At 39.9% G+C, this 25,245-nt stretch overlaps 1 non-coding gene across 1 annotated transcript; it reads right to left on the reverse strand.

Annotated features, from left to right (window-relative positions):
- Positions 1-12,534: 12,534 nt before the first annotated feature.
- On the reverse strand, positions 12,535-12,660 carry LOC113906074. Its single transcript, XR_003514769.1, has one exon. It is a non-coding gene; the product is annotated as a U6atac minor spliceosomal RNA (small nuclear RNA).
- Positions 12,661-25,245: the final 12,585 nt, after the last annotated feature.

The following is a 25,245-nucleotide window of genomic DNA, read 5'->3' on the forward strand; positions in this document are numbered from 1 at the left end:
CTTTGATTTCTTCCACCAGTGTTTTATAGTTTTCTATATATAGGTCTTTAGTTTCTTTAGGTAGATATATTCCTAAGTATTTTATTCTTTTTGTTGCAGTGGTGAATGGAATTGTTTCCTTAATTTCTCTATTTCCTCATTATTAGTGTATAGGAATGCAAGGGATTTCTGTGTATTAATTTTATATCCTGCAACTTTACTATATTCATTGGTTAGTTCTAGTAATTTTCTGGTGGAGTCTTTAGGGTTTTCTATGTAGAGGATCATGTCATCTGCAAACAACGAGAGCTTTACTTCTTCTTTTCCAATTTGGATTCCTTTTATTTCTTTTTCTGCTCTGATTGCTGTGGCCAAAACTTCCAAAACTATGTTGAATAGTAATGGTGAAAGTGGGCACCCTTGTCTTGTTCCTGACTTTAGAGGGAATGCTTTCAATTTTTCACCATTGAGGATAATGTTTGCTGTGGGTTTGTCATATATAGCTTTTATTATATTGAGGTATGTTCCTTCTATTCCTGCTTTCTGGAGAGTTCTTATCATAAATGGATGTTGAATTTTGTCAAAGACTTTCTCTGCATCTATTGAAATAATCATATGGTTTTTATTTTTCAATTTGTTAATGTGGTGTATTACATTGATTGATTTGTGGATATTGAAGAATCCTTGCATCCCTGGGATAAAGCCCACTTGGTCATGGTGTATGATCTTTTTAATGTGTTGTTGGATTCTGATTGCTAGAATTTTGTTAAGGATTTTTGCATCCATGTACATCAGTGATATTGGCCTGTAGTTTTCTTTTTTTGTGGGATCTTTGTCAGGTTTTCGTATTAGGGTGATGGTGGCCTCATAGAATGAGTTTGGAAGTTTACCTTCCTCTGCAATTGTCTGGAAGAGTTTGAGTAGGATAGGTGTTAGCTCTTCTCTAAATTTTTGGAAGAATTCAGCTGTGAAGCTGTCTGGACCTGGGCTTTTGTTTGCTGGAAGATTTTTGATTACAGTTTCAATTTCCATGCTTGTGATGGGTCTGTTAAGATTTTCTATTTCTTCCTGGTCCAGTTTTGGAAAGTTGTACTTTTCTAAGAATTTGTCCATTTCTTCCACATTGTCCATTTTATTGCCATATAATTGCTGATAGTAGTCTCTTATTTTGTATTTCTGTGTTGTCTGTTGTGATCTCTCCATTTTCATTTCTAATTTTATTGATTTGATTTTTCTCCCTTTGTTTCTTGATGAGTCTGGCTAATGGTTTGTCAATTTTATTTATCGTTTCAAAGAACCAGCTTTTGGCTTTGTTGATTTTTGCTATGGTTTCTTTTGTTTCTTTTGCATTTATTTCTGCCCCTAATTTTTAAGATTTCTTTCCTTCTGCTAACCCTGGGGTTCTTCATTGCTTCCTTTTCTAGTTGCTTTAGGTGTAGAGTTAGGTTATTTATTTGACTTTTTTCTTGTTTCTTGAGGTATGCCTGTATTGCCATGAACTTTCCTCTTAGGACTGCTTTTACAGTGTCCCACAGGTTTTGGGTTGTTGTGTTTTCACTTTCATTCGTTTCTATGCAAATTTTGATTTCTTTTTTGATTTCTTCTGTGATTTGTTGGTTATTCAGCAGCGTGTTGTTCAGCCTCCATATGTTGGAATTTTCAATAGTTTTTCTCCTGTAATTGAGATCTAATCTTACTGCATTGTGGTCAGAAAAGATGCTTGGAATAATTTCAATTTTTCTGAATTTACCAAGGCTAGCTTTATGGCCCAGGATGTGATCTATCCTGGAGAAGGTTCCGTGTGCGCTTGAGAAAAAGGTGAAATTCATTGTTTTGGGATGAAATGTCCTATAGATATCAATTAGGTCTAACTGATCTATTGTATCATTTAAAGTTTGTGTTTCCTTGTTAATTTTCTGTTTAGTTGATCTATCCACAGGTGTGAATGGGGTATTAAAGTCTCCCACTATTATTGTGTTATTGTTAGTTTCTCCTTTCATACTTGTTAGCATTTGTCTTACATATTGCGGTGCTCCTATGTTGGGTGCATATATATTTATAATTTTATATCTTCTTCTTGGATTGATCCTTTGATCATTATGTAGTGACCTTCTTTGTCTCTTTTCACAGCCTTTGTTTTAAAGTCTATTTTATCTGATATGAGTATTGCTACTCCTGCTTTCTTTTGGTCCCTATTTGCATGGAAAATCTTTTTCCAGCCCTTCACTTTCAGTCTGTATGTGTCCCCTGTTTTGAGGTGGGTCTCTTGTAGACAACATATGTAGGGGTCTTATTTCTGTATCCATTCAGCCAGTCTTTGTCTTTTGGTTGGGGCATTCAACCCATTTACGTTTAAGGTAATTATTGATAAGTATGATCCCATTGCCATTTACTTTATTGTTTTGGGTTCGAGTTTATACACCGTTTTTGTGTTTCCTGTCTAGAGAATATCCTTTAGTATTTGTTGGAGAGCTGGTTTGGTGGTGCTGAATTCTCTCAGCTTTTGCTTGTCTGAAAAGCTTTCGATTTCTCCTTCATATACGAATGAGATCCTTGCTGGGTACAATAATCTGGGCTGTAGGTTATTTTCTTTCATCACTTTAAGTATGTATTGCCATTCCCTCCTGGCTTGGAGAGTTTCTATTCAAAGATCAGCTGTTATCCTTATGGGAATTCCCTTGTGTGTTATTTGTTGTTTAGAGCACTTTCTAACACCATATACAAAAATAAACTCAAAATGGATTAAAGATCTAAACGTAAGACCAGAAACTATAAAACTCCTAGAGGAGAACATAGGCAAAACACTCTCCAACGTACATCACAGCAGGATCCTCTATGACCCACTTCCCAGAATATTGGAAATAAAAGCAAAAATAAACAAATGGGACCTAATTAAACTTAAAAGCTTCTGCACAACAAAGGAAACTATAAGCAAGGTGAAAAGACAGTCTTCAGAATGGGAGAAAATAATAGCAAATTAAGCAACTGACAAACAACTAATCTCAAAAATATACAAGCACCTCCTACAGCTCAATTCCAGAAAAATAAATGACCCAATCAAAAAACGGGCCAAAGAATGAAATAGACATTTCTCCAAAGAAGACATACAGATGGCTAACAAACACATGAAAAGATGCTCAACATCCCTCATTATCAGAGAAATGCATATCAAAACCACTATGAGGTACCATTTCACACCAGTCAGAATGGCTGCAATCCAAAAGTCTACAAGCAATAAATGCTGGAGAGGGTGTGGACAAAAGGGAACCCTCTTACACTGTTGGTGGGAATGCAAACTAGTACAGCCACTACGGAGAACAGTGTGGAGATTCCTTAAAAAACTGGAAATAGAACTGCCTTATGATCCAGCAATCCCACTGCTGGGCATACACACTGAGGAAACCAGAAGGGAAAGAGACAGGTGTACCCCAATATTCATCGCAGCACTGTTTATAATAGCCAGGACATGGAAGCAACCTAGATGTCCATCAGCAGATGAATGGATAAGAAAGCAGTAGTACATATACACAATGGAGTATTACTCAGCCATTAAAAAGAATACATTTGAATCAGTTCTAATGAGGTGGATGAAACTGGAGCCTATTATACAGAGTGAAGTAAGCCAGAAGGATAAACACCAATACAGTATACTAACGCATATATATGGAATTTAGAAAGATGATAACAATAACCCTGTGTACGAGACAGCAAAAGAGACACTGATGTATGGAACAGTCTTTTGGACTCTGTGGGAGAGGGAGAGGGTGGGATGATTTGGGAGAATGGCTTTGAAATATGTATAATATCATATATGAAACGAGTCACCAGTCCAGGTTTGATGCACGATACTGGATGCTTGGGGCTGGTGCACTGGGACAACCCAGAGGGATGGTATGGGGAGGGAGGAGGGAGGAGGGGTCAGGATGGGGAACACATGTATACCTGTGGCAGATTCATTTTGATATATGGCAAAACCAATACAATATTGTAAAGTTAAATAAAATTTAAAAAAATATGAAAGACATATTCTTTCATTTTGGAGTACAGGTATTTTGTGTCCTCAGGTATGTTTATTCCTAGGTATTTTATTCTTTTTGCTATGTAGTAAGTGGGATTGTTTCAGGCTCCACAGGTGGTGCCAGTAGTAAAGAACCCACCCATCAATGCAGGAGACATAAGAGTTGGGGTTCCATCCCTGTGTTGCAAGGATCCCTTGGAGGAGGGACAGCAACCCACTCCAGTATTCTTGCCTGGATATTTCTATGGACAGAGAAACCTGGCGGGCTACAATCCATGGGGTCGCAAAGAGTCAGACATGACTGAAGTGACTTGGCATGCACGCATGGAATTATTTCCTCAATTGCTCTTTCTGATCTTTTGTTTTTAGTGCATAGAAATACAACAGGTTTCTGTGTATTGATTTTGTATCCTGAAAATTTACTGAATTTATTGATGAAGACTAGTAGTTTTCTGGTAGCATCTCTAAGGTTTTCTATTTAGAGTATCATGTCATCCTCAAACAATTACAGTTTAACTTATTTTCCAATTTGGATTCTTTTTATTTATTTTTTTCCTTCTCTGATTGCTGTGGCTTAGAATTCAAAAACTATGTTAAATAAAAGTGGTGAGAGTGGGCATCCTTGTCTTGTTCCTAATCTTAGAGGGATTGCTTTCAGCTTTCCCCATTGAGTATGTTATTAGCTGTAGGTTTGTCATATATGGCCTTTATTAGGTTGAGATATGTTCCCTTTATATCCACTTTCTGAAGAGTCTTTATCATAAATGGGTGTTGATTTTTTTCCAAAAGCTTTTTTGCCTCTATTGAGATGATTGTATGGTTTTTAATTCTTCAAGTTTTTGATGAGCTGCATCAAACGAATTGATTTGCAGTTACTGAAAAATTTTTGCATCCCTGGGATAAATCACACTGCATCATGGTGTATGATAATTTTAATGTATGGCTAGATTCAGATTGCTAACATTTTATTGAGGATTTTTGTGTCTGTGTTCATCAGTGATATTGGCCTGTAATTTTCTTTTTGTTGTTGTATTTTTGTCTGGTTTTGGTGTCAGGGTGATGGTGGCCTCAAAGAATGGGTTGGTGAGACTTCTTCCCTCTGAGATTTTTTTGAAATAGTTTCAGAAGGATAGCTGTTAACTCTTCTTTAAATGTTTGACAGAATTTACCTGTGAAAGTCCTGAACTGTTGTTTGTTGAAGTTTTAAAATCACAATTGCAATTTCAGTACTTACGCTTGAAGATTCATATTTACTATCTTCCTGGTTCAATCTTGGTAGATTGTACCTTTTTAAAAATTTGTCCACTTCTTCTAGGTTGTCCATGTTATTGATGTATAGTTGCCTGTAGTAGTCTTCTATGATTCTTTGTATTTCTGTGGTGATTGTTGTAACTTCTCCTTTTTCATTTCTGATTTTATTGACTTGAGCCTTCTCACTCTTTCTTGATGAGTTTGGCTAAAGGTTTATCAATTTTGTTTATCTCTTCAAAGAACCAGCTTTTAGATTCATTGATCTTTTCAGTTGTTTTTTTCATCTTCATTTCATTTATATCTGCTCTGATCTTTATGATTTCTTTCCTCCTACAAACTTTGTGCTTTGTTTGTTTGCTTTTTTTCTCCAGTTGCTTTAGGTATAAAGTTAGGTTGTTTGAAGTTTTTCTAGTTTCCAAGGTAATATTACATTATTACAAACTTTCCTCTTAGAACTACTTTTGCTGCATCCCATGGGTTTTTTTTTTTTTTTTTTTAATTAGATTATAGTTGCTTACAATATTATGTTAGTTTCTTCTGTGCAGCAAACTGAACCAGTTATACACATACATGTATCCACTCTTTTTCAGATTTCATTCCAATTTCGGTCATCACAGTGCATTGAGTTGAGTTCCCTGTGCTATGTAGTAGGTTCTCATTTGTTATTAGCTCTGTACATTGTTAGAGCTGGATGTGGAACAGCAGACTGGCTCCAAATAGGAAAAGGAATGTGTCAAGACTGCATATTGTCACCCTGCTTATTTAACTTATATGCAGAAGGCAATGGCACCCCACTCCAGTACTCTTGCCTAGAAAATCCCATGGAAGGAGGAGCCTGGAAGGCTGCAGTCCATGGGGTCACTGAGGGTCGGACACGACTAAGTGACTTCACTTTCACTTTTCACTTTCATGCACTGGAGAAGGAAATGGCAACCCACTCCAGTGTTCTTGCCTAGAGAATTCCAGGGACGGGGGAGCCTGGTGGGCTGCCGTCTATGGGGTCGCACAGAGTCGGACACGACTGAAGTGACTTAGCAGCAGCAGCAACAGAATATATCATGAGAAACGCTGGGCTGGAAGAAGCACAACCTGGAATCAAGTTTGTTGGGAGAAATATCAATAACCTCAGGTATGCAGATGACACCACTCTTATGGCAGAAAGTGAAGAGGAACTAAAAAGCCTCTTGATGAAAGTGAAGGAGGAAAGTGAAAAAGTTGGCTTAAAGTTCAACATTCAGAAAACTAAGATCATGGCATCTGGTCCCATCACGTCATGGGAAATAGATGGGGAAACAGTGGCTGACTTTATTTTTGGGGGCTCCAAAATCACTGCAGATGGTTATTGCAGCCATGAAATTAAAAGATGCTTACTCCTTGGAAGGAAAGTTATGGCCAACCTAGATAGCATATTAAAAAGAGACAATACTTTGCCAACAAAGGTCCATCTAGTCAAGGCTATGGTTTTTCCAGTGGTCATGTATGGATGTGAGAGTTGGACTATAAAGAAAGCTGAGAGCTGAAGAATTGATGCTTTTGAACCGTGGTGTTGGAGGAGACTCTTAAGAGTACCTTGGACTGCAAGGAGATCCAACCAGTCCATCCTAAAGGAGACCAGTCCTGGGTGTTCATTGGAAGGACTGATGTTGAAGCTGAAACTCCAATACTTTGGCCACATGATGCGAACAACTGACTCATTTGAAGAGTCCCTGATGCTGGGAAAGATTGAGAGCAGGAGGAGAAGGGGACGACAGAGGATGAGATGGTTGGATGGCATCACCAACTCGACGGACATGGGTTTGGGTGGACTCCGGGAGTTGGTGATGGACATGGAGGCCTGGCGTGCTGCGGTTCATGGGGTCACAAAGAGTCGGACACGACTGAGTGACTGAACGGACTGACTGACTGACTATACATTGTAGTGCATATATGTCAGTCCCAGTCTGTCAGTTCATCCTACCCACCCTTTCTGCCCTATATCCCATAGCTTTTGGATCATCTTGTTTTCATTTTCATTTGCCTCTAGGTATTTTTTTGATTACCTCTTTAATTTCTTCACTGATCCATTGGTTGTTTATTATCAGATTGTTTAGCCTCCACATGTTTTTGTTTTTTTATAGGTTTTTTTTTTTCTTGTAGTTGAGTTCTAATTTCATAACATTTGGGTCAGAAAAGATGTTTGATTGATTTAAATTTTCTTAAATATTCTGAGACTTGTGGCCCAGCATGTGATCAACTCTGTGTATACTTGAGAAGAACGTGTATCCTACTGTTTTTGGGTGGAATGCTCTATAAATGTGAATTAAATCCTTCCGGTTTACTTTGTCATTTAAGGTCTGTTTTTCCTTATTGATTTTCTATCTGGATGATCTGTCTGTTGATGAGAGTGGGGTATTAAATTCCACCACTATTATTGTGTAGAGTTGATTTCTCCTTTTATGGTGGTAAGTTGAGATTCTTCTTGATGAGTGCGTATGTATTTAAAATTGCTATAGGTTCTTCTTGGATTGATCTCATCATCATGATGTAATGTCCTTCATCTCTTGTAACAGTCTTTATTTTCAAGTCTATTTCATCTAATATGAGTATTGCTATTCCAATGTTCTTTTGATTTCCATTTTGATGGTATATCTTTTTCCATCCCTTCACTTTCAGTTGGTATGTGTACCTAGATCTGAATTGGTTCTCTTGTAGACAGCATTTTTATGAACATTGTTTTATATATATATATATTTTTTTCATTCAGTCTTCATCTATTTGTCAGATCATATAATCCATTTACATTTCAGGTGATTATTGATATGCATATTCTTATTGCCATTTTGTTAATTGTTTGTGATTTCTTTTTGTAGGTGTTTTTTTCCCTTTTTGTGTTCTCTCCTCTTGATATTCGATGACCAACTTCAGTATTGTGTGTGGATTCCTTTTTCTTTTTTGTGTATATCTATTGTAGAATTTCAGTTTGTCCTTACCATGAGGTTTTGATATAGCAGTCCATATACAAAAAAGACTGTTTTAAGTTGTTTGTCTTTTAATATCAAATGCATTTCCAATATCTTGCATTTGTTCTGTCTTCACAACTTCTGGTTTTGATATCATATTTGTGTGTTGGTACCTTTACTGTATGTTTGCCTTTGCCAGTGAGTTTTTCCATTTATAATTTTCTTATTTCTAGTTATGTCCTTTTCTTTTCAGCCTAGAGAAGTTCCTGTAGCATTTATTTCATAGTGGTTCTGTTGGTGCTGAATTCTCTTAGCTTTTGCTTGTCTGTAAAGCTTTTGATTTCTCTGTCAAATCTGAATGAAAGACTTGCTGGGTAGAGTACCCTTGGTTGTAGGTTCTTCCTTTTTGTCATTTTAAATATATTGTAAAACTACCTTCTGGTTTGCAGAATTTCTACTGAGAAATGAGCTGACAGCCTTATGGACATTCTTTTGTTCATTATTGGTTGTCTCCCCTGGTTGATTTCAATATTTTTCTTTGCCTTTAATTCTTGTCAGTTTGATTATGATGTGTCTCAGCATGTTCATCCTTGGTTTTATCCTGCTTGGAATTTGGAAAACTGTTTCCTTTCCCATGTTAGGAAAATTTTCAACTCTTCAACTACTTTCTGAGGTCCTTTTTATTTCTCTTCTCTTTCCGTAATCTCTATAATGCAAATAATGCTACATTTAATGTTGTCCCCCCATCTCTCTTACACTGTCTTAATTTCTTTTCATTCTTCATTCTGTTTCACAGTAGTGATTTCCACCATTTTCCCCTAGGTTAACATTTGTTCTTTTTTTTTTTACTGTGATTAAAAACACATACAATTTTTACTATCTGATCCATTTTAAGTGTACAGTTCAGTAGTGTTGCATATATTTGCATGATTGTAAAACAGATCTCCATAACTTTTTTATATTGCACATTTGAAACTCGATACCCATTAAAAACAGTTCTTCCTGTCCCCCCTCTTCCAAGCCTAAACCCATTCTACTTTCTGTTTCTATGATTTTGACTTCTTGAGGTATCTCATGTAAGTAGAATCATATAATATGTGTCCTCTTTTTTTTCCCCAAACGTTAAACTTTTTATTTTGTATTGGGATATATAGCCAGTTAATGGTGCTGTGTTAGTTTCAGATGAACAGCAGAAGTAATCAGCCATATGTGTATTTGTCCTCTTGTAACTGGATTATTTCACTTAGCATAATGTCCTCAATGTATCTATGTTACATTGTGTGACAGAATTTCTTTCCTTTTCCAGGCTGCATTCTATGTATATACCACACTTTATCCATTTATCTTTTGATGGACATTTGGGTTGACTCTACTTCTTGGCTATTATAAATAATGCTACTTTAAGTTTAGATATGCAAATATTTCTTTGAGGCCCTGCTTTCAATTCTTTTGGATATTTACCCAGAAGTGGGATTGCTGAGTCATATAGTAGATTTATTTTCTGTTTTTTGAGGTATTCTTATACTGTTTTCCATAGCAGTTATACCATTTTACAATCTTATCATCAGGGTTGGAGCAAGGGTTCCAATTTCTCCACATGCCCACCAATATTTGTTTCTTTTTCATTTTGTTTAATAGCAGCTGTGTTAATGCTGTGGAGGTAATATCTCATTGTGCTTTAAGTTTATATCTCTCTGACAGTTAGTGATTTTGAGTATTATTTCATATGCTTATTCACCATTTGTATATCATATTTGGAAAAATGTTTTTTCAAGTCCTTTGCTGATTTTTTAAAATTAATTTATTTTTTATTGAAAGATAATTGCTTTAGAGCCATTGCTGATTTTTAAATTGAGTTACTTCTTTTTGTTGAGTTGTTCAGTTCAGTTCAGTTGCTCAGTCATGTCCGACTCTTTGTGACCCCATGAATCACAGCACACCAGGCCTCCCTGTCTATCACCAACTCCTGGAGTTCACTCAAACTCATGTCCATCGAGTCGGTGATGCCATCCAGTCATCTCATCATCTGTTGTCCCCTTCTCCTCCTACCCCTAATCCGTCTCAACATCAGGGTCTTTTCCAATGAGTCAACTTTTCACATGAGGTAACCAAAGTATTGGAGTTTCAGCTTCAGCATCAGTCCTTCCAATGAACACCCAGGACTGATCTCCTTTAGAATGAACTGGTTGGATCTCTTTGCAGTCCAAGGGACTCTCAAGAGTCTTCTCCAACACCACAGTTCAAAAGCATCAATTCTTCAGCACTCAGCTCTCTTCACAGTCCAATTCTCACATCCATACATGACCACTAGAAAAACCATAGCCTTGACTAGATGGACCTTTGTTGGCAAAGTAATATCTTGTTGAGTTGTAGTTCTTGATATATTCTAGATATCCCTTATCAGGTAAATGATTGTAAATATTTTCTCCTATTCCACAGGTTGCCTTTTTATTCTGTTTGCTGTGTATTTTGATGAATATAAGTTTTTAAGTTTGATGCAGACCCATTTGTCCATTTTTAATTTTTGTTTCCTGTGAATATTTGTTTATTCTTTCAGCACTTCAACATGTTCTTTCTTTTTTAAAAAATTTTTGTTTATTTATTTTTAATTAAATTATTTTAATTGGAGGATAATTTATTTACATATTGTGATGGTTTTTGCCATACATTGACATGAATCTGCTACGGGTACACATGTGTTCCCCCATCCTGAACCCCCCTTCCATCTCCCTCCCTACCCCATCCCTCTGCATTGTCCCAGAGCACCAGCTTTGAGTGCCCTGCTTTATGCATAGAACTTGTACTGGTCATCTGTTTCACATATAGTAATATACATGTTTCAATGCTATTCTCTCAAATTGTCCCACCCTTGCCTCCTCCCACAGAGTCCAAAAGTCTGTTCTTTGCATCTGTGTTTCTTTTGCTGCCTTGCATATAGGATCATCATTACCATCTTTCTAAATTCCATATATATGTGTTAATATATTGTATTGGTGTTTCTCCTTCTGACTTACTATACTCTGTTTAATATTCTCCAGTTTCATCCACTTCATTAGAACTGACTTAATTGTGTTCCCTTTTATAGCTGAGTAGTATTCCATTGTGTATATGTACTATAACTTCCTTATCCATTCATCTGCGGATGGACATCTGGGTTGCTTCCATGTCCTAGCTATTGTAAACAGTGCTGCAATGAACATTGGGGTTCATGTTTCTCTTTCAATTCTGGTTTCCTTGATATGTGTATGCCCAGCAGTGGGATTGCTGTGTTGTATGGCAGTTCTATTTCCAGTTTTTAAAGGAATCTCCACACTGTTATCCACAGTGGCTGTACCAGTTTGCATTCCCACCAACAGTGTAAGAGGGTTCCCTTTTTTCCACACCCTCTCCAGCATTTATTGTACGTAGACTTTTTGATGGTGGCCATCCTGAGTGGCATGAGATGATGCCTCATTGTGGTTTTGATTTGCATTTGTCTAATAATGAGTGATGCTGAGCATCTTTTCATGTGTTTAGTAGCCATCTGTATGTCTCCTTTGGAGAAATGTCTGTTTAATTTTTTGGCCCACTTTTTGCTTGGGTGTTAATTTTTCTGGTATTGAGTTGCATGAGCTCCTTTTATATTTTGGAGATTAATTCTTTGCCAGTTGTTTCGTTTGTTATTATTTTCTCCCATTCTGAAGACTGCCTTTTCACCTTGCTTATAGTTACCTTCATTATGCAAAATCTTTTAAATTTAATTCAATTCAGTTCAGTTCAGTTCAATTGCTCAGTCATGTCCGACTCTGCAACCCCATGGACTGCAGCATGCCAGTCGTCCCTGTCCATCGCCAACTCCTGAAGCTTGCTCAAACTCATATCCATTGAGTCAGTGATGCCATCCAACCATCTCAACCCCTGGTTTCCCTTTCTCCTCCTGCCTTCAATCTTTCCCAACATCAGTGTCTTTTCCAATGAGTCAGTTCTTCACATCAGTGGCCAAAGTATTGGAGTTTCAGCTTTAGCGTCAGTCCTTTCAATGAATATTCTGGACTGATTTCCTTTAGCTCATTGATTTAATTAAAGTTTAATTTGGGTCCCACTTGTTTATTTTTGTTTTTATTTCCACTACTCCGGGAGGTGGGTCATAGAGGATCCTGCTGTGATTTATGTCAGTGACTGTTCTGCCTATGTTTTCCCCTAAGAGTTAAATAGTTTCTGGTGTTACATTTAGAGCTTAATCCATTTTGAGTTTATTTTTGCATATAGTGTTAGAAAGTGTTCTAGTTTCTTTCTTTGACACGTGGTTAACCAGTTTTCCCGGCACCACTTGTTAAAGAGACTGTCTTTTCTCCATTGTATGTTTGTAATAAACTGTGCTTAGCTGCCACAAAGTAGGAGGGAATGCCTTAACCATACACATGTTGTCAGGCCTGAGAGCCTCTTCCGTCCTCATCAAGGGGAGTGCTAACCTTCTCTCCTTTCATACAACATTCTTCTGGGGTTTTTATCTTGTGCCTTCATCTGGGACATATTCTTCTGCCATCTCATTTTATCTAGCTTTCTGTGTTTGCGTATTCCATTCCACAAGCTTCAGGGTTGTAGTTCTTCTAGCTTCTGCTCCTCACCTCCTGGTCAATGAGGCTGTCTAGAGACTTGTGCAAGCTTCCTCATGTGAGAGACTTATACCCACTCTCTGGTGGGTGGATCTGGGTTTTGTCCATCTGGTGAGTAGGGCTGTGTCTGGGTCTGTGTTTTTTATCAAGCAGTTGTTTATTCATGGAGACTTTAAACAGTCTGTCTGCTGATGAGTGAGGCTGTGTTCTAGTCTGATTGAATGTTTGGTCTGAGGCTTCCCAGCACTGGAGTCTACAGGTGGAGCCACCATCTTATCCACAAAGTCTCCCTTTTCTACTCATTAAAATGGTAGAAAACCTCACCCAAAGAGTTTCTGGTACCTCAATCCAAATGGAAAATAATTCATAATTATAAAACCATAATTTCATGATTATAAACTTAAACTACAGGCATTTACTTCTGTGATTAGATAATTTGTTAAGAAATCGCTGGTATACCTACTTATATGGAGAGGCCATAAAAATTGTGGGTGATTTTCTTAACTCCAGTAGTTGAAATTGCTTTTTTTGGATGGAAGGCAATGGGCCAGGAATACTTGGAACACTAGTTCTACATCAGAACCACTTAGATAAACAATTCCAAATAAACATGCCAGAACATCACCTAGGCCTAGTGAATCAGAATCCTTTAGGGACAGGGCCTAGGTATATATTGTTTTTAAAAACTCCCAGGTGATTCTAAAGTGCACAGCTGATTAATAAGAGTCAGACACATAGGAGATAAGCCAAGTTATGTAAAAGCATGAACTGTAGCTCACTTGTTTTTTATATTCTTGCAATAAAATTATAAAATTTGTTTGTTGCCCAAGGCTAAACCTCCTAAACAGGCCTATTGTGGATATATTATGATGTGGTTACCACCTTTCTTTGCCTGAGTGAAACTAGTATTTTTCTAGCAAAACAGCAAGAGCAATAGCCATTCCACAGACAGAAGCAATGATTGCTATTGTTTACCATTAACATTTATTAGGCTGTGGTAGGCACGGTAAGGCCACAGGAGACTGGGCCAATGCATTTACAAAGGAACATGATGTATTAGAAAAAGGTGGGGGCAAAGCCTGTAAAGCAAAATATTTTTTTAGAATAAGGTTCTTTGTGCCAGGATTTATTCAAAACATTTTACTTGTATCATCTTATTTCATCATCATGACAGTTGTGAAGGTGAGGTCTATTATTATCCCATATTAAAGAACCTGAAGTACAGAGAGATCAAGATCAGAGCTGGCAAGATTCCAGGTCATTTATCTATGGAGTCCACATGTGACCTACTATGTGATATTGTCTTTCAAAATTATGCTAGTTGACTGCTCTTTGATGAGATGAAAGAAAAAGTGCAAGTTTTTAAAAATTGTTAGCCAAAGCAGTGCCATATTTAATGGCAGTTTGGAGCATGTTTTAGAGAAGCAGAAGAAAAGAATAAATATCACTGTATACCAAGATGTTGTGTTCTCTCACCCATGCACAGTAAAGCCAGTCAGAGACCAAATTGTGGTGAAAGAAAGTACAGCATTTATCGTAAAGTGGTAGACAGGGAGTCCAGGGCAGCTAATGCTCAAAATATCTGAACTTCCTGAGGGGTTTAAGGAATGCATATTTAAAGGCAAGGTGACGGGGGTGGGGGGTTCACAAGGTATGTAATCAGATCATGTACAATTCTGACTGGTTGATGGTGAGGTAACAGGGCCATGTCACAAGGGCTAACGTTATCAGTTTTGGGACTTGGGTAGGTCTGCAGGCTGTTATGTGCTCCTGGTCATCAAATAGTTAACTTCCATTTCATGGAGTTTTTGTATCTGTAAAACAATTTAGGAAATGTGCATCAGGTACTGTTATCTATGTATTTTAGAAAGGAACTAAGGATTCTGTGACTGCCATGTAGCTAACTTATGTTTAAATTGTTACCAGTTCTCCTTGCCCAGCTACTACATATTCACATCCTTTTATTAGAACAGATATATAGCAAAATATGGGCTTCCCAGGTGGCTCAGTGGCAAAGAATTTGCCTGCCAATGTAGGAGATGCACGTTTGATCCCTGCATCAGGAAGATCCCCTGAAGAAGGAAATGGCAACCCACTCCTGTGTTTTTGCCTGGGAAATCCCATGGACAGAGCAGCCTGATGAGTACAGTCTGAGGGGTCACAAAAGAGTCAGACATGAATCAGCAACTAAAACAACAACAAACAAGATCACTAAATATGAGCAGAGAAAGGGGGCCAGGCTAAATGGCAGGAAAACATACATCTTGTAAACAACAGGAGTCTTTGGGCAAACAAAGAAAAGCAGAAACCTCCGACTGACAGGAAGCCATATACTTTGAGGAGATAGGTGTCCTGGAGGTAGACAAAGATAGGTGGGAAAATGCAGGAATTTTCAGCATCTTAATGTAACATTTTGCTTATTCTCTCATTAAAATGGAATTATCCTTGCAGATAAGTAGTACCTGGAGAAGGCAATGGCACCCCACTCCAGTACTCTTGCCTGGAAAATCCCATGGACGGAGGAGCCTGGTAGATTGCAGTCCATAGGGTCGCTGAGGGTTGGACACGACTGAGCGACTTCACTTTCACTTTTCGCTCTCATGCATTGGAGAAGGAAATGGCAACCCACTCCAGTGTACTTGCCTGGAGAATCCCAGGGACGGGGGAGCCTGGTGGGCTGCCAGCAGAGTTGGACACGACTGAAGCAACTTAGCAGCATCAGTACCCATCATGCACTGATGCTGTAACACTTCTGATCAAGGCTTTTGTTGTTGTTCTTCAGTCATTAAGTTGTGTCTGACTCTTTGTGACCTCATGGACTGCAACTTGCCAGGCTTCTCTGTCCTTCACTATCTCAGAGAGTTTGCTCAAATTGATGTCCAATGAGTCTATGTAACTAGCCTATCTAGTTAGATGCTATCTAACTATCTCTCCTCTGCCACCCCCTTCTCCTTTTGCCTTCAATCTTTCCCAGCATTAGGGTCTTTTCCAATGAGTCAGCTCTTCACATCAGGTGGACAAGGTATTGGAGTGTCAGCTCCAGCATCAGTCCTTCCAATGAATATTCAGGGTTGATTTCCTTTGGGATTGATTGGTTTGATCGCCTTGCTGTCCAAGGGTAAATAAGGACAAAAATCCTTCCTCTCTTTGGGATGATAGAGCTGGGATGAAAATCAAGAAATATGACCCCCAAACCATCCCTCCCCAATGAATATTCTGCCCATTTATTTTTACACCACCATATACTGGACATGGAACAACAGACTGGTTCAAAATAGGAAAAGGAGTACGTCAAGGCTGTATATTGTCACCCTGCTTATTTAACTTATATGCAGAGTACATCATGAGAAACACTGGGCTGGAAGAAGCACAAGCTGGAATCAAGATTGCCAGGAAAAATATCAATAACCTCAGATATGCAGATGACACCACCCTTATGGCAGAAAGTGAAGAGGAACTAAAAAGCCTCTTGATGAAAGTGAAAGTGGAGAGTGAAAAAGTTGGCTTAAAGCTCAACATTCAGAAAACGAAGATCATGGCCTCTGGTCCCATCACTTCATGGGAAATAGATGGAGAAACAGTGGAAACAGTGTCAGACTTTATTTTTGGGGGCTCCAAAATCACTGCAGATGGTGATTGCAGCCATGAAATTAAAAGACGCTCACTCCTTGGAAGAAAAGTTATGACCAACCTAGATAGCACATTGAAAAGCAGAGACATTACTTTCCCAACAAACGTCCATCTAGTTAAGGCTATGGTTTTTCCAGTGGTCATGTATGGATGTGAGAGATGGACTGTGAAGAAAGCTGAGAGCTGAAGAATTGATGCTTTTGAACTGTGGTGTTGGAGAAGACTCTTGAGAGTCCCTTGGACTGCAAGGAGATCCAACCAGTCCATTCTGAAGGAGATCAGCCCTGGGATTTCTTTGGAAGGAATGATGCTAAGGCTTAAACTCCAATACTTTGGCCACCTCATGCGAAGAGTTGACTCATTGGAAAAGACTCTGATGCTGGGAGGGATTGAGGGCAGGAGGAGAAGGGGACAACAGAGGATGAGATGGCTGGATGGCATCACTGACTCGATGGATGTGAGTCTGAGTGAACTCTGGGAGTTGGTGATGGACAGGGATGCCTAGCGTGCTGCAATTCATGGGGTTGCAAAGAGTCAGACATGACTGAGTGACTGAAGTGAACTGATATAACTAGTTTGCCAAAGAAGTTCATGGTAATTACTCACGTGAGTCCGCCCACTCTTCCCTTTTGAGTGTAATAAAGTGCTTAATAAATCCTTGCTTTGTTTTCTTGATCTCCATGTTTTGTCTCTGAATCCTTTTGTGATAGGACAAGAACTCACTCTTCAGTAGCACTTTCAACCATTAATTGTTGAGACAGGCTTTTGTAAGTCAGCGGAAGACTGGGAGACTGTAGCTTTTCTACAACAAGAGGCAGGCAGAGGACATAAAAGGAAGGGTCTGTCCCAGAAAGCCCACATAGGGTCCTGCTTGGTTACAGAGAGACCATACATACCTCCTTCTTCTATTACTCCTCTTGGTTTCCTTATTTCCTATTGTATTTTCCATTTCTTCTTCCTGTATCATTTTTCCTTCTCCATTGTTGAGTCTGTTAATCTACAGATATCACTCACATAAATTTCTTAGTGGTTTTGAGAACCCTTGGGTATGAATAGGCAGAGGGGTGAAAAAAACAAACATTATGCCAGCAAAGAAGTAATAGTAAGAAGTAAGAGATAAAAACATCATTGAAAGGGAAAAATCAAAAGAATCGGAGATGTATCTAAGGCTAGCAGAGATAGAGGTGTCTCAGATAAGTCTCCTAAAAATTAGAACACTAATTAGGCTGGAGGAAAGGGAGGTTGTCACACATTTGAAATGACTGAACTGAAGGGTGTGAAAGAGGTATGTGGTTAGAAGCAAACAACACAGCTGTCTTTATTTCACCTCTGCAAAAATGGAAAGTGAGGGTAAAGGAAGCACAGTTCTTGCACTAGGATGGAATTCAATTAATAAGATTCTTCCCACCTAACGTCTATGAAATTACAAAATCATGTTAAAGTGAAAAGGACCTTTGAAATAATTGAGTCAGGTGACTCAAAAATATTTAGTTACAGAACTCTAGAAACCAAGCAGGACCTAGTAGAGCCCACCCAGATTTTTTTTAAAAAGGCTTTCTATGTCTCCTGTTTCTTGTTTGTAGGAATGTTTCAGCCTTTCAGAGCTTCCTTGAGTTCCAAAGGCAGATTCAAACAGTTATGAGTTAGGGGAGTAAGGCGTTTAAGGGATAACAGAAACAAAGGAAAGACAGTCAAGAAAACTAGTGCAGCCATGAGGCAGGGTCCTGGTTCCTCCTCAAGGGATATACATGACAACCTGATACACTTCTGAGTTCTCTTATAGGGACTAAGGCCCCCACCCAGGGGGAGGATGATAACTTCCAGCTGAGCATAAGCACAAGGACCCCAGACCGGTTGGAACCAGAGGCTGTGATCGGGATTCCGGGGACACCACCCTGTTACCTTACCACCCATCACTCAGAGGAAGGTCAGACTTCACCTGAAATTTTGGGTCGTTAGACCATGAGCACCCACCCTCCTCTCCAATCTCCTTGATTTATTGGCCCTTGCAATAAGGCTTTCTCTGTTCTAGATTCTGATGCTTTGGTTTGTTTGGCCTTATGGTTTGTTGAACTTGGGTTCAACAACGTTCTTACAAATGAAACTTCAACTCTGAACTCCAAAATGTAAAACCAACAAAAGTGAATCTGCTCTCAATAAAGTGGTCATGGACCAGTGTCCCTTTCCTCTTCACACTTGCATTGTGCACGATGGCTCCTGAGGCATGTTTAAGAAACCGTAAGTCTTAAAGAAGCATAATTTAAAAATTAACAGTGTTACACCAAACTGGGTTCACCTATTGTCATGTGTCAAGCCAAAAGACACAACTAAACCTAAGATTAGGAGAAGGAAATATTTATTATTACTTGCAGCAAGTAAGGAGAACACCAGGGATCTTCCCAAAGCAGGGTCTCTCAGAACAACAAAACTGGGAAAGTTTTAAGCTTATAGTACATGCATATTCATGAAGGGGCAGAAAGAACTGAAGTGCATAAAAGTGACAAGATTTGCCAGAATTAAATGCTTGTGTTTCTATGCAGGGTGCTTCTCTATTGTACCATGCTGCCTCTAAATTAGCAGTAGAATGAGTCAGCAAATATATATTAGTACTACTTATATGCAGTACTTAATCCTGGATGCCAAAGTGTAAGATACAAAAGTATAAGCTGTGGGCTTCAAAGAGTTTATAGCTTGATTAAGAAAAATTGAATTAACAATGTAAAATTTGAATAGTTGAAAGAAACCAGGAGATGGGGCCTACCTGACCACTCTAAGAGGTATAAATCAGATGCCCCCTCCATCTCTGTGACCTGAAGGCTTGGCTTGTTCTCCCAGTGGGAGCCTTTTGAGCGCACCTGTGGACCCAAAGCAGCTGTTGCCCCAGCTGCTTCCCCCAACAGGGATTTGAAAGCCTCTGTAAGGCTCCTACCCGCTGCTCAGTTTCAGGTTTAGTCTGGGAGCCTTTTGAAAGTGCTTCCTGTCCATTACTTCTGAATCCATGTCCTGGGAACAAATTTGCTTTCTATGAGAAGGGAGACCCTGCTTTGCTTTTAGGAGTTCTCCAAAGGAGATCACTTTGCTTGTAAACTCTTCAAGCCTTTTACCTCCTGGTGGACTTCCTGCTGTGGCTTCCCAGGTGGCACTAGTGGTAAAGAACCTGACTGCCAGTGCAGGAGATGCTAGAGACAGGGGTCAATCCCTGGGTCAGGAAGGGACTTCCTGGTGAAGATGCCTGCTGGAAATTCTAAGGTTTGCCTGCTGTTGGATCTCTCTTCCTTTTGTCACTGTTTTGTGATGACGTTGCCACCTTCTGTTGCTTGCATGTCACTTACAAGTCTGTCCTGTTTTCTGAATATACTGTTTTCGAGCAACACTGGTGGACTGATGTTTAGTTTCTATGTGCAGTTCTGTACTTCCCCTGGGGTTTAAGCAGACCCTGCCAACAGTGGTTGAAGAGGTCCTGACTCTTCTTGCTGGTGGCTTCTCCTGTTTTTAGCTGCTGCTAGACTACCAAATAAGCAGGGTGACAATATACAGCCTTGATGTACTCCTTTTACTATTTTTGTCACCCTGCTTATTTAACTTATATGCAGAGTACATCATGAGAAATGCTGGGCTGGAAGAAGCACAAGCTGGAATCAAAATTGCCGGGAGAAATATCAATAACCTCAGATATGCAGATGATACCACCTTTATGGCAGAAAGTGAAGAGGAACTAAAGAGCCTCTTGATGAAAGTGGAGAGTGAAAAAGTTGGCTTAAAGCTCAACATTCAGAAAACGATGATCATGGCCTCTGGTCCCATCACTTCATGGGAAATAGATGGGGAAATAGTGGAAACAGTGTCAGACTTTATTTTTTGGGGCTCCAAAATCACTGCAGATGGTGACTGCAGCCATGAAATTAAAAGACGCTTACTCCTTGGAAGGAAAGTTATGACCAACCTAGATAGCACACTGAAAAGCAGAGACATTACTTTGCCAACAAAGGTCCTTCCAGTCAATGTTATGGTTTTTACAGTGGTCATGTATGGATGTGAAAGTTGGACTGTGAAGAAAGCTGAACGCTGAAGAATTGATGCTTTTGAACTGTAGTGTTGGAGAAGACTCTTGAGAGTCCCTTGGACTGCAAGGAGATCCCACCAGTCCATTCTAAAGGAGATCAGCCCTGGGTGTTCTTTGGAAGGAATGATGCTAAAGCTGAAACTCCAGGACTTTGGCAACCTCATGCGAAGAGCTGACTCATTGGAAAAGACTCTGATGCTGGGAGGGATTGGGGGCAGGAGAAGAAGGGGATGACAGAGGATGAGATGGCTGGATGGCATCACCAACTCAGTGGACGTGAGTCTGAGTGAACTCTGGGAGTTGGTGATAGACAGGGAGGCCTGGCATGCTGCAATTCATGGAGACACGGCTGAGCGACTGAACTGAACTGAACTGAACTGAGACTACCAAATGTGTTTTATCCTTACCTGAGTACATGTGTATCTTTTAGGGCTTTACATCCACTAGGGAGTTGGAGAGTTGCCTTTGACAACCTAACTTGCAAAGAATAACATGAGTGGACTCTGAGTCTCACCTGTGCCTCCCAGGCCTTGACTTTACCCTGGAAACAATATGCTCTGTTCTTAGTTGCTCAGCCAAGTCTGACTCTTAGCAACCCCATGGACTCTAGCCCACCAGGCTCCTCTGTCCATGGGGATTTTCCAGACAAGAATACTGGAGTGGATTGCCATGCCTTCCTCCTAACCCATGGATCGAACCCAGGTTTCCCACATTGCAAGCAGATTCTTTACCATCTGAGCCACCAGGGAAGTCTAAAAATGCTGGAGTGAATAGCTTATCCCTTCTGCAGGGGATCTTCCCAATCGAGGGATAGAACCAGGTTCTCCTGCATTGCAGGTAGATTCTTTACCAGCTGAGCTACCTGGGAAGCCCAACAATATGGTGTAGGGCATTTAAACCAGCAGTTGCTGAAAGAGAATTCTGCTGTGAGGTCTTACATTCCTTTCTTACTGAGGAGGACCAACTCTTGAAGACTCAGCAAATAGGACATCTCATCACAGTGAAGCCTACTTCCTGGGTGATTTGACAGTGAGGAGGAAGTTACAGAAATCCTGTCTAGCTATTTGATGTTGACTTACTGTTTTCTAGCTTTTGGGGGCCTAGAATCTAATCATGAACTCTTTTACCAGTCACATGAAAATAAGGCTGAAGATCATTTGCCTCAGGAGGTAAGCAACTTGCTGTGTGATGCCCATAATGGCATTTATGGATAGGCTCTGACAAAGTTGTAGGGAGGAAAACAGCAATAGTGTGAGAGAGGAGTAGTAAAACAGTGTTTGAATCCTAGGCTGGATGTCTTTCTCTAAGAGAAATTGAGGTGTATCACAGCAGAGAAGTGCTCAAGCCTCAGCTGTTTACAGCAGACCTATGTCAGTTGTAGCAGTCAGACTTTTGCAGTCACATGCCCAGTATACACCAAGGGTGGAGATGGCTCAGCTCCACATTAAAGGACTTAAGTTCTCTCCTGTCAGGGCTGCTTTGGGTTTCCTCTTCTGATACCTGTACATAACTTGAAACTGTGGCAAGTTCTCAGTTCATGAACTGCTGAAGGCTAGCTTGAAGGATTTGAGCATTACCTTGCTAGCATGAGAAATGAATGTAATCATATGGTAGTTGGAACATTCTTTATCATTTGCCATTCTTTGGGATTGGAATGAAAATTGACCTTTTCCAGTCCTGTGGTCACTGCTGAGTTTTCCAAATTTGCTGACATATAGAGTGCTGCACTTTTACAGCATCATCTTTAGGATTTGAAACAGCTCGTCTGGGCTTCCAACACCTCCACTACTTTGTTCATGGTAATGTTTCCTAAAGATCACTTGACTTCACACTCCAGGATGTCTAGTTCTAGGTGACTGGCCAATACCATCATGATTATCCAGGTCATTAAAACCTTTTTTGTATAGTCCTGTGTGTTCTTGACCCTTCTTAATCTTTTCTGCTTTGTTAACTCCTCATCATTTCTTTCCTTTGTTGTGTCCATCCTTGAGTGAAATATTTCCTTGATATCTCCAGTTTTGTTGAAGAGATCTTTAGTCTTTCCCATTCTATTGTTTTCCTCTATTTCTTTGCATTGTTTTAGAAGGGCTTCTTATCTCTCCTTGCTGGTCTCTGGAACCCTGCATTCAGTTGGGTATATCTTTTCCTTTCTCCCTTGCCTTACGTTTCTCTTCTTTCCTCAGCTATTTGTAAAGTCTCCTCAGACAACCACTTTGCCTTCTTACATTTCTTTTTCTTTGGAATGGTTTTGGTCACTGCCTCCTGTACAATGTTATGAACTTCTGTCCATAGTTCTTCGGGTACTCTGTCTACTAGATCTAATCCCTTGAATCTATTCATTACCTCCACTGTATAATCATAAGGGATTTGATTTAGGTCATACCTGAATGTCCTGGAGAAGGCAATGGCAGCCCACTCCAGTACTCTTGTCTGGAAAATCCCATGGGTGGAGGAGCCTGGTAGGCTGCAGTCCATGGGGTCGCTAAGAGTCAGACAAGACTGAGTGACTTCACTTTCACTTTTCACTTTCATGCATTGGAGAAGGAAATGGCAACCCACTCCAGTGTTCTTGCCTGGAGAATCCCAGGGACAGGGGAGCCTGGTAGGCTGCCGTCTATGGGGTCACACAGAGTCGGACACGACTGAAGTGACTTAGCATAGCATAGCATACCTGAATGTCCTAGCGGTTTTCCCTACTTTCTTCAATTTAAGTCTGAATTTTGCAATAAGGAGCTCATGATCTGAGCCACAGTAAACTCCTGGTCTTGTTTTTGCTCACTGTATATAGGGCTTCTCCATATTTGGATGCAAAGAACTAAATCAATCTGATTTTGGTATTGACCATCTGTTGATGTCCATATGTAGAGTCATCTCTTGTGTTGTTGGAAAGGGGTGTTTTTTATGTCCGGTGTGTTCTCTTGTTAAAACTCTGTTAGCCTTTTGAACTGCTTAATTATGTACAGGTAAGGCCAAATTTTCCTTTTATTCTGGGTATCTCTTGACTTTCTACATTTGCATTCCAATCCCCTGTGATGAAAAGGACATCTTTCTTGTGGTGTTAGTTCTAGAAGGTCTTGTAGGTCTTCACAGAATTGGTCAACTTCAGTTTCTTCAGCATCAGTTGTTGGGGCATAGACTTGGATTACTGTGGTGTTGAATGATTTGCCTTGGAAACGAACTGATAGCAGTTTTTGAGGTTGCACACAAGCACTGCATTTTTTACTCTTTTGTTGACTATGAGGGCTACTCCATTTCTTCTATGGGATTCTTGCCCACAGTAGTAGATATAATGGTCATTGAATTAAATTCACCCATTCCAGTCCATTTTAGTTCACTGATTCCTAAGATGTTAACGTTCAATCTTGCTATCCTCTGTGACCACGTCCAGTTTATCTTGATTCACGTACGTAACATTCCAGGTTCCAATGTAATATTGTTCTTCACAGCATCGAACTTTACTTTTACCACCAGACACATCCACAATGAGCATCATTCCCACTTTGGCCTAGCTGTTTCATTCTTACTGGAGCTGTTAGTAACTGCCCTCCACTCTTTCCCAGTATCATACTGGATACCTTCCAACTTGGGAGGCTCATCTTCTGGTGTCATATCTTTTTGCCTTTTCATATTGTCAATTCTCAAGGCAAAAATATTGGAGTGGGTTGCTGTTTCCTTCTCCAGTGGACCATGTTTTGTCAGAACTCTTCATTAGGACTTGTCTGTCTTGGGTGGCCTTGCATGGCATGGATCATAGCTTTGCATCATGCCCGGGCGCATCATTCCCTGTAGTTAATGTCACAGCCTGGCTAGGGCCAGACCAGAGCCTGCCCCCACGTTTTGCTGCTCCTGCTCAGTCCAGGGCTGGCCATGATCATCGATGCCAAAGTTATGTGCATACTCCCCCAAGAATTGACAACCCTTTTGCCTTTCCCGCTTGCAATATGGGAGACCTGGGTTTGATCCCTGGGTTGGGAAAATCCCCTGGAGAAGGGAAAGGCAACCTACTCTAGTATTCTTGCCTGGAGAATCCCATGGAGCCTGGGGGGTTACAGTCCATGGGGTCACAAAGAGTCAGACACAACTGAAGTGACTTCACTTTCTTTTTCACTTCACTATGTCCTATAATTTAAAAGAAGACTTCAGTACAACCAAGAAATTCTTACTTTATCCAACCTAATATATGTGGTTTTAACCCTGCTTTAACAGAAAAGTATAGCTAGGGGAAATGGCAACCCACTCCAGTGTTCTTGCCTGGAGAATCCCAGGGACAGGGGAGCCTGGTGGGCTGCCGTCTATGGGGTCGCACAGAGTCGAACACGACTGAAGCGACTTAGCAGCAGCAGCATAGCTAGGGGAAGGAAATAGTATCCTGAGGCACAGTTTTCGCTTGGGAAATTCAAATGATCATTCAAATATGAGCATTTATTTAGAACACCAAGCAAAGGTTTTCAGCTGTTCTTCAGTTATTAGTTTGACCCACTTCTCCACTTTCAATATTCCTAGGTACTTATAGCTTCAACCACCATCTCTGTGATAGACTTTTCTAGAAGAACTAAAGACAATTCCAGATCATCTTGAGACCAAGCCATACTTTATAAAATGGCACAACCAAGAATGCATGGCATTGTACTAGAAGTGAACTCTTTACTGTAATGTGTTCCCATTTGGTGATTAAGCCTGATAACCTCTCCCTACCCGTCTCTTTAACATACAGGTAAAACAATTCATTTGCCTTCTCTTATCTGACTCATTTTAACACCATGGTTTCAG

The sequence above is a fragment of the Bos indicus x Bos taurus genome, chromosome 15 (genome assembly GCF_003369695.1).
Source record: "Bos indicus x Bos taurus breed Angus x Brahman F1 hybrid chromosome 15, Bos_hybrid_MaternalHap_v2.0, whole genome shotgun sequence".
Lineage (NCBI taxonomy): Eukaryota > Metazoa > Chordata > Mammalia > Artiodactyla > Bovidae > Bos > Bos indicus x Bos taurus.